This window comes from Typha latifolia, chromosome 14 (assembly GCF_019914945.1).
Source record: "Typha latifolia isolate L0001 chromosome 14, TyphaL0001v2, whole genome shotgun sequence".
NCBI lineage: Eukaryota > Viridiplantae > Streptophyta > Magnoliopsida > Poales > Typhaceae > Typha > Typha latifolia.
Window position 1 is genome coordinate 8813840 of NC_133099.1, and position 8150 is coordinate 8821989.

The 8150-nt window shown below is 41.8% G+C and overlaps 1 pseudogene; it reads right to left on the reverse strand.

Annotated features, from left to right (window-relative positions):
• Window positions 1-4670: 4670 nt before the first annotated feature.
• Window positions 4671-7572, reverse strand: LOC140800864 (uncharacterized; annotated as a pseudogene).
• Between the last annotated feature and the right edge of the window lie 578 nt (window positions 7573-8150).

Below are 8150 nucleotides of genomic sequence, written 5' to 3' on the forward strand. Positions count from 1 at the left end.
CCAACCATAAGAGTCGAGTCGGTTAGATTAGAATGAGTCGAGTCTAGTTAAATAATTTTATTTATTATCTTTAAATTTAAATTAAAGCAGTTAATTCACGTATGTAAGTCTAATAGAGCGATGGATCCAATCCGCTATGACTCTACTCCTATAAATAAGAGTGGATAAATAATGGAATGAACCTTAGTTTAAATTAATTTATTATTTTATTTTATTTTTACCATTTAATCATAGTCATTATTTTTTAAGGAATAAATATAATCTAGAAACTCTAACTCTACCTTCAAACTCTAGCCACTGTTTATCTCAATGAGCCACCCACTCTCACGGCCATCCACCACTAGCCGACAATCGCCGCAATATTAGTATTTTTATTTTTATCCAATTTCGACATTCCTCTATGATTTCAATCATATCTTTTTAGATCTAACACTGTGTTAGGCTACCACTCATAAATTTTTTATAGTTTTTCTATAAACAGATTGATCTAGTTCATAACAATCTTATTAATAGGATGGTCCCTCTCCTTCAATCTTCTAAAGAGTTCTCTTGGGCCCTCTCGAGATAAATTATTTTTAGTTGAATTGAGTTTCTTATTTTAATCATTCTAAACTTTCAATAAAGAAAGAGTCATTTCTATGCATATGACTAAAATTTTAAATTCTAAACTTAAAAAAAAATTATAATTATTTTATCAAACATTTGATATTTCTCATCACAATGACAATTATGAAAGAGTCAAAAGATTTATTAAATAAAAAATTCTTCGAGAAAAAGAAGCTTCTCGCAAATACCCATTTACCAAAATACCCATGAATTGTTCTTTCCCTATCAACTTAATAGAGATTAGAGAACAAGCAAAGTAAAACTCTAATCTTATCATCTCAATTCCAACTCCTGATGATTATAAAAGATGAATGTGAACTCTACTCTAAATCTTAGTCCATGTTTCAAGAGGTTTCTTGAAAGGGATAGGACAGGGGAGGGAAGGGGAGGTTTTACTTTGAAAGCAAATTTAAGGGCCATCACCACAACCACCATGAATGAAGTTGATAGGATTGTTTCCTCTCTCCAAACACCAACTTCCTCTGGTTGTGGAGACTGACCTTTCTTGATAATTCGATCCATGCAAAGTCTTGTGATAAGAACAAGTGGTGGAAAAGAAATATGTCTCATTGCTAAGACAAAGGATCTTTGTGATTCCACATATATCACATCCCCTTTATTCAAGCTCGATAACTACATATATATATATACATATATCTTTTGGAATTATATGAGTTGAAGGAGATGGAAAGAGTGAGAGTCGTGTCTCTTTGATTCACCTCACAAAGTTTCATTAGGTTGTCATATGGAAGTCTGCTTCTTGGCTTTCAAATTGCCATGTGTATGCCTAGGATTAGGTCTATAAATTCTTTGATTGAATAGAGACAAATGAATGTCTTAATTTAGATGTTATGGGTGGCTTACATTTAGTAGATTATGACTATGCATTACCATCTCATTAATATGTCGAAGAAAAATCTTGTCTTTTCTAGGAATCAAAAGCTTCTTATGAAGATGTGAGAAGAGAGAGAGAGAGGAAAGGAGAGAGGTCTGGATGTAATGAGAAATAAGAGAACAAAAAACTTATGCCTTAGTTCATTTGTGAAATAAGAATAGATTTTTTTTTCTAGAATAAGTCTACTTATTCTCCTTACGGTGTGTTAGCATGGATGGTGCTAAACCATATGTTGCACCATGCACATCTGGATAGAAATTAGATATTCTCACCAATAGATGGTGATCCGCTTCAGAATCCTACATTATATCATCATATTGTTGGGGCTCTTTAATATTGCACACTCACACGGCCAAAGATATATTTCTTTGTTAACCAGCTGTGTCAGTTTCTTCACTCACCAACCACAGTTCACTTTGTTTTGCGATACCTAAAAAGTACTATTGATTTTAGTCTACATTAAACAAAAAGCAATATTTGTTTTAATGCTTATCGTGATTCTGATTGGGCGCGAGACCCTACTGATCGTCGGTCCACTAATGAATATGGTGTATTTCTCGACTCTTGTCTAATTTCTTGGCAAGCAAAGAAACAATTAGTTGTTTTCAGATCTAGCACAGAGGCAGAGTATAGATCTATGGCTATTGCTACTACTGAGCTTTATTGACTACATATGTTGTTTAAAGAGCTACATGTGCCTCTTCGTGCCATTCCTATTATCTAGTGTGATAATGTGAGTGCTCTTGCTCTAGCTTCAATTCTGGTATCTTATGCGAGAATAAAACACATTGAAATAGATTGTCACTTTATTCGAGAGAAAGTTCTTAATAAGGAGATTCAAACTTGTTACATCTCAACAAAAGATCAAATCGCTAATATCTTTACCAAAGGCTTGTCTTCGATCACATTTTTGTTTTTGAGAAGCAAGCTCATGGTTGTTGACACCCCCTTGAGCTTGAGGGGAGTTGTAGCAACAAACCACATAATACTCAACCACCGGATTGAAATATTATCTCTAACACTAGCTTATGGTTAATTTTGCTATAAAGAAGGAGGGGATAGTTGTAACTAGTCCTATCTTTCTCCGGTGCTATCCTAATGGAAACTATATATATCAATACATTGGTTTGGCAATATAACTAATCAAAAGCCAAAACCATTCACTTCTCAAATTCTTTCTAGAATAACATGGTAGTTAGTAAGACAACAATATTCGTCGAAAGAGAAAGTATTACAGTAGATTAAAATGTCATTCGTAAAACGCAAAACCCACTTAACCCTAGTGCTAATAGCCTCCTCATCAAATAGGAAGGACAAAACCAGATAGCAAATGATGAACATATAGAGCAAAAGAGGATCTCCCTATCGAATGCTAAGCGTGGAGATTGATCCAAACAAAAGGCTTCCTATTAACCAAAATAGAGTACTTAATTGAATTAATGATGTTTAAGAGCTTAAATTGTTCCAAACATTGAAGCAGTCTTCTATACCTTTCCAATGATGTTTAAGAGCTTGGATGGAAATACGTCTCTCTATAACCCCCCTAAAGAGGGTGTTCTTGAACCTAAGACCTGCACTCGTCTAAGATCTCAAGCCTCACAATAATGTAAATCTTTCTTTTGCAACTTAACTCATTCTAGAACATCTTCATGTATAAGTTTAGGTCACAAGCTCTCTATAACCAGCAGCGCGATAGCTTAGAGCTGATCTCAGCGGCGTTTAGTTTGGAACAATTATTCGGCGGTACATATGGTCTGAAATGTAGACTAGATAATTTATTATATTGGCTAAAACTTAGTAAAACCTAAATTTAAAAAGAATTAGTTTTTTATTCTAACCCATATCTAGTTTTTTGGCTCATAAATAATAATAATAATAATAATAATAATAATAATAAAGCTCCACTTGATGCACCTCCGACTCAGTAGCCATTTGCATATCTTGTCTCAATTTAGGTATTACAAAAGAACATGGTATTTTGGCATTTTGTAGATGAAAACAATGATTCCACATTAGATGTAAAAAATAAGAAAACTAGTGTCTAAGTTAAACTATAAGTCAAAGCTGTGAATTCTCACCTACTAATACCCATTGGACTCAGAGAATTTAATACTATTGTATTTTTCTCATTCTGTGGTTTGGTGAGATTTGATTACATTCCAAACATACTTCAAATATCGACATAGAGAAATTTTTTTTTAAAATGGTCTGTCCATATATACCGAAGAAAACCGTTTGAGAATAATAAAAGACAATAGGGAATACAAAAACAAAACAATGCACCCATGATCTCTCTCTCTCTCTCTCTCTCTCTCTCATGCATGCATTCCATTCCATTCATCCCCGTGAGAAATAAAACATAAAACAAAACCAAGGGGAGGCGGATTCGGTTTGTTTTATTGGACCAAAACCCGGGTACGTACATATCGATATACTTTTAAATCATTTTCTTCTTCTCCTCTCTCTCTCTCTCTCTCTCTCTTCTCTCTCGTTTTAATATCTTTTCCTTTGCTGCAGGAAAGAAAGAAAGAAAGAAAGAAAGAAATTAATAAGGCGAGGGTGGCGACGAGGGAACATTTATAAGGTCCAGTCCATTTAATACACCACCCTCCCATGCCGTACACTGCTGCGCTGGACGCCTCAAAAAAGGAGAGCGAGAAAGAAGCAGAGGAGAGAGAGAGAAAGACAAAAGTTATTTAAACAAATAGATCTTGGCCCTTCTCCTCCTCCTAAGAGAGAGAGAGAGAGTGTGTCTGTGTGTGTCTGTGTGTGTATGAGAGATTGAGAGAGTATGAGAGGAAAAAAAAATACTTTTTGTCCTCGTGCATGAGCAATGCCGTGCTCCATTCAATCACTGACGTCACCCTTTTTGTTCTCCAGTGCTCCATGTCCAACTATCAATTATACCATCACACATAATAACAAACTGGATCACAAACCCTCACAATCCCACCGCCACCCTCGCCTTCCTTAAAACAAGGTCTTTCTTCTATCTATTATATAAGATGCAATTTGAATAAATTTTTAATTTAATATAAATTAGATATTAATAGTAAAAATAAGAGGGTTATTATTCTGGATTAATAAGAACTACGGAGACTTAATTTATCTATATTTACCATTTTGATATTTAGTACCTGCATAGTAAAGAAGAGGATTGGAAGAAATCTTAATAAGAGGAATTATTATGACTATGATTAAAAATAAAGTACAGCTTAACAAATAGACATAATTAATTAACGAACCATGGGATGATGGATTGATGGATCTGTGTGCTCCGATGGTTCTTTTATTTAGCTACACCAACTACTACTACTACTACTACTGGATACAAATATCCAAATAAGCATGCTTGAACTAATAATTAATTAATTAATTAATTAATTAATTAACCATGAAGCAGCTACTACTACTACTACTACTACTACCAGCATCACTGGAGGTGTTGAAAGAAGAGCGTGGTGGACTCGTTTCTATGATCTTCATGGTCATGGTCATGGTCGTGGCTCTCTCCTTCTCCTTCCTCTCCATCTCCTCTTCCGCCGCCAATGTTGTCCTGCTCGTCGTCTTCAATCTCCTCGTCATTGTCATTGTCATTGTCATTGTCATTGTCATTGTTGTCGTCGTTGGATGCGAAGCCGAACGAGGCGGCGCCGTTGTGCTGGTTGTCGGCGGTGGCGACGACGATGGCGTCGAGTAGCTCGGAGTTGTCCTTGATGGGATGCTCACCGCCGCCGCTGTTGGAAGAGGATGAGGGTGGGAGTTTGGAGTAGAGCTGATCGAGCTGGTGGAAGTAGGGGCAAGTCTTGGAATGCTGCGGCCGTTTCTTGCCGCTGTCTTTGGTTTTCCTGAAGTACTTGTTGATGTTCTCCCACTTCTCCTTGCATCTCTTGGCGCTCCGGTGGAATCCCACCGCCGCCATTCTCGAGCTCACCTCCTCCCACAGCGGGCCCTTCAGCCCGGGCTCTTGGAATCTCGAATCCAGCCCGCTCCGCACTCGGATCAAAGCCTGCACCTCCGCCTTCGGCCACCTGCTCGTGCTGAACTGCTGCTGCTGCTGCTCATGAGCCGATACGCTCGCGATTATTTCGGTGTTATTATTGTTAATGCCGTCGTTGAGACCCATGTCGGCGGCAGCGGCGGAAGGAGTGTCTTTGTTTTGTAATGAGTCGGTCGGGAATGGGCTGGGGTTGGAAGGGAGGTGGATTTTCTCGCCGGTGAATTTCTCGAGGAAGGCGACGATGGCGGCCTCGCGGGCGGAGGCGATCTCGCGGTCGTGCGCCCGCGCGGCGGCTTCGCGGGTGGACTTCGCGGCCTCCTGCCGCCGCCACGACTCCTCGCGGCTCGACCGCTCGGCGTCGCGCCGCTCCATCGCGTCGAGGAACTGCCGGTGGAGGCCCTCTTGGTGGTCCATCAACTGCTTGACGAGGGTCTCGAAGAAGGCCGCTATCGAGCCGAGCTGCTTCTGCTGCCGCCGCCTCTTCCGCTTCCTCCGCTCACCACCCTTGGAAGATTTGTTCACCGGAGCGTCCTCCCCGGCCGAAGTCTCCGATCCGACCCCGATATGTCGGTCGCCAATTGGGCCCAATTCAACCGCTGCTGCTGCGGCGGCGGTGATGAGAGGGTTGTCGTCGCCGGTGAGTGCGGAGCCCGAGCCAGTCTGATTCGCTCCGCCGCCGCCGCAACTAGCACTGCCGCCCGGCTTATAAATCGCCTCCAGCTCACTGAAGAGCTTGTAGTTGCTGCTGCCTCCGGCGGTCGTAGTATTATGAACATGGTCAGAGACGGCGGCGGCGTCTTTGGTCTTCTTGCAGTATTTGGCGATGGCTACAGGCTCCTTATCCTTGCACCTCTTGTTGTTCCTATTGATGTAATCTATATCCAAAGGCCTCCTGCAATAATGTTATTTTATATATATACATATCTTGGTAAAATTAACTAATTAATTACCCTATATAGAAGCAAAATGGAAGCTCCTAAAGAAATCGTAGATGTTACTAAATTCTTGTTAATTTCCGGTACTACATGCGATGAACTGCAGTAGCCAGCCTTAGTGGCTATATGACTAGAAGGGAGAAAAAAAAGATAAAAATAAATTAGATCTTGATTCAAAAATATACCATGGAGGCTCCTTAATGGCGACCTCCTCCTCGCGGTGCCAGCCGCCCCGGTGGAGGCGGCTCTCCGACGCCTCGTCGTCGCCATGCAAGATGGCGTTATCCTCGTCGCCTCCGCCGCCGCTGTTGTCATTCACGCCGAGCTTAAAATTGGCGGCGGCGGCCAAGAACGAAGGCCCACCCCCGCCGCCGCCGCCTCCACTACCGCCTCCGCTGGAATTCTCGGGGCCGGATTCGTGGTCGAGGCCGAGCTGGTGGTGGAAGAGCTGGAATTGGTGGTGGTGGCCGTGCTGGAAGAGCTGCTGCGTTATGGGAATGGAGTGGAAATGGGCGAAGTGGTGGGGAGGGAAAGGCGGCGGCTGCTGTTGCTGCTGCTGCGGCGGCGGCGGGTGGTGGTGGTGGTGTTGGAGAGGGTGGTGGTACTTGTTGGGGTGGGGGAGATGTCATTAGGAGGAGGAGGATTCGGAGTGGAAGAGATGGAGAAGAGAGAGGAAGGGCCGCAATTGTCCACCATGAATTGCTGGAGCTCCGAAACGCCGCCGTAGCCTGACTGCATCTTTCTTTCCGCTCTGCAGGTCGTCGGTCTTTGAATTGATTCTTGATGGTTTTTGGTTTTTGGTTTTTGGTTTTTGGTTTTTGGGGAGGAGAAAGTTTTGTCTCAGATCTGCATTGGAAAATAGAGGTGGAGAGAGATAGAGAGGGAGGAAAGGAACCCAATTGAGATCTGGTGGATTTGGAGGTGTGACACAACACAACACAACACAACACAACACAACACTACTGCATGCCCATGTGTTTGCTACCTATTCACTTGGGGTTTGAAAGGTGTAGACAGTGCTTGTACTAATATTAGCTACTGTGTGGGCTTCAACTCTCTACCATCTCATCTCATCTCATCTCATCTTATCTCTCTCTCTCTCTCTCTCTCTCTCTCCCTCCTTGCATGGACTTGGCTGACTCTTGTATAAGAAGAGCTAGAGTAGTATATATCTATCTCTACTATACTCTCTTTCTCTCTCTAGAGATGGATATACAGAGGTAGAGAGAGAGAGAGAGGGTGGTGGTGTGGGTGGTAGATGGAAGGGGTTAAAGGGATGGTCCAGTGGGGTGATGACGTCAGCTGGGGGAGGAGGGGGGGGGAGAGAGAGAGAGGGGGATGAGCATCTACTCCCATGGGGCGGCATTAAGCTTGTCTGGCACGTGCGGTGCACGTGCTGATAACCTTACGTCCTATTCATCGAATTAAAGCGTCGCTCCTCCCCCCCCACCCCCCCGCTGAGATTATCTGTGGATGCGGCGGTGTGTGGAAACGGGGAATGGGGATGTTTGTTTATCAAATTAAGGAAGGGCGAGCACTTGAAATTAATTATGTAATTAAGATGGGGGGGGCTTTTTTTTGCAGATTACCACCTATCTATTGATCTTATTGCAGAGAAACTACTACTTTTTTCATACATTCAAGAACTTTCCTCTTTCGATGTAGAATTTTTTTAAATAACACCCTATATTTTTCTTAATTAAGACTCCATCTT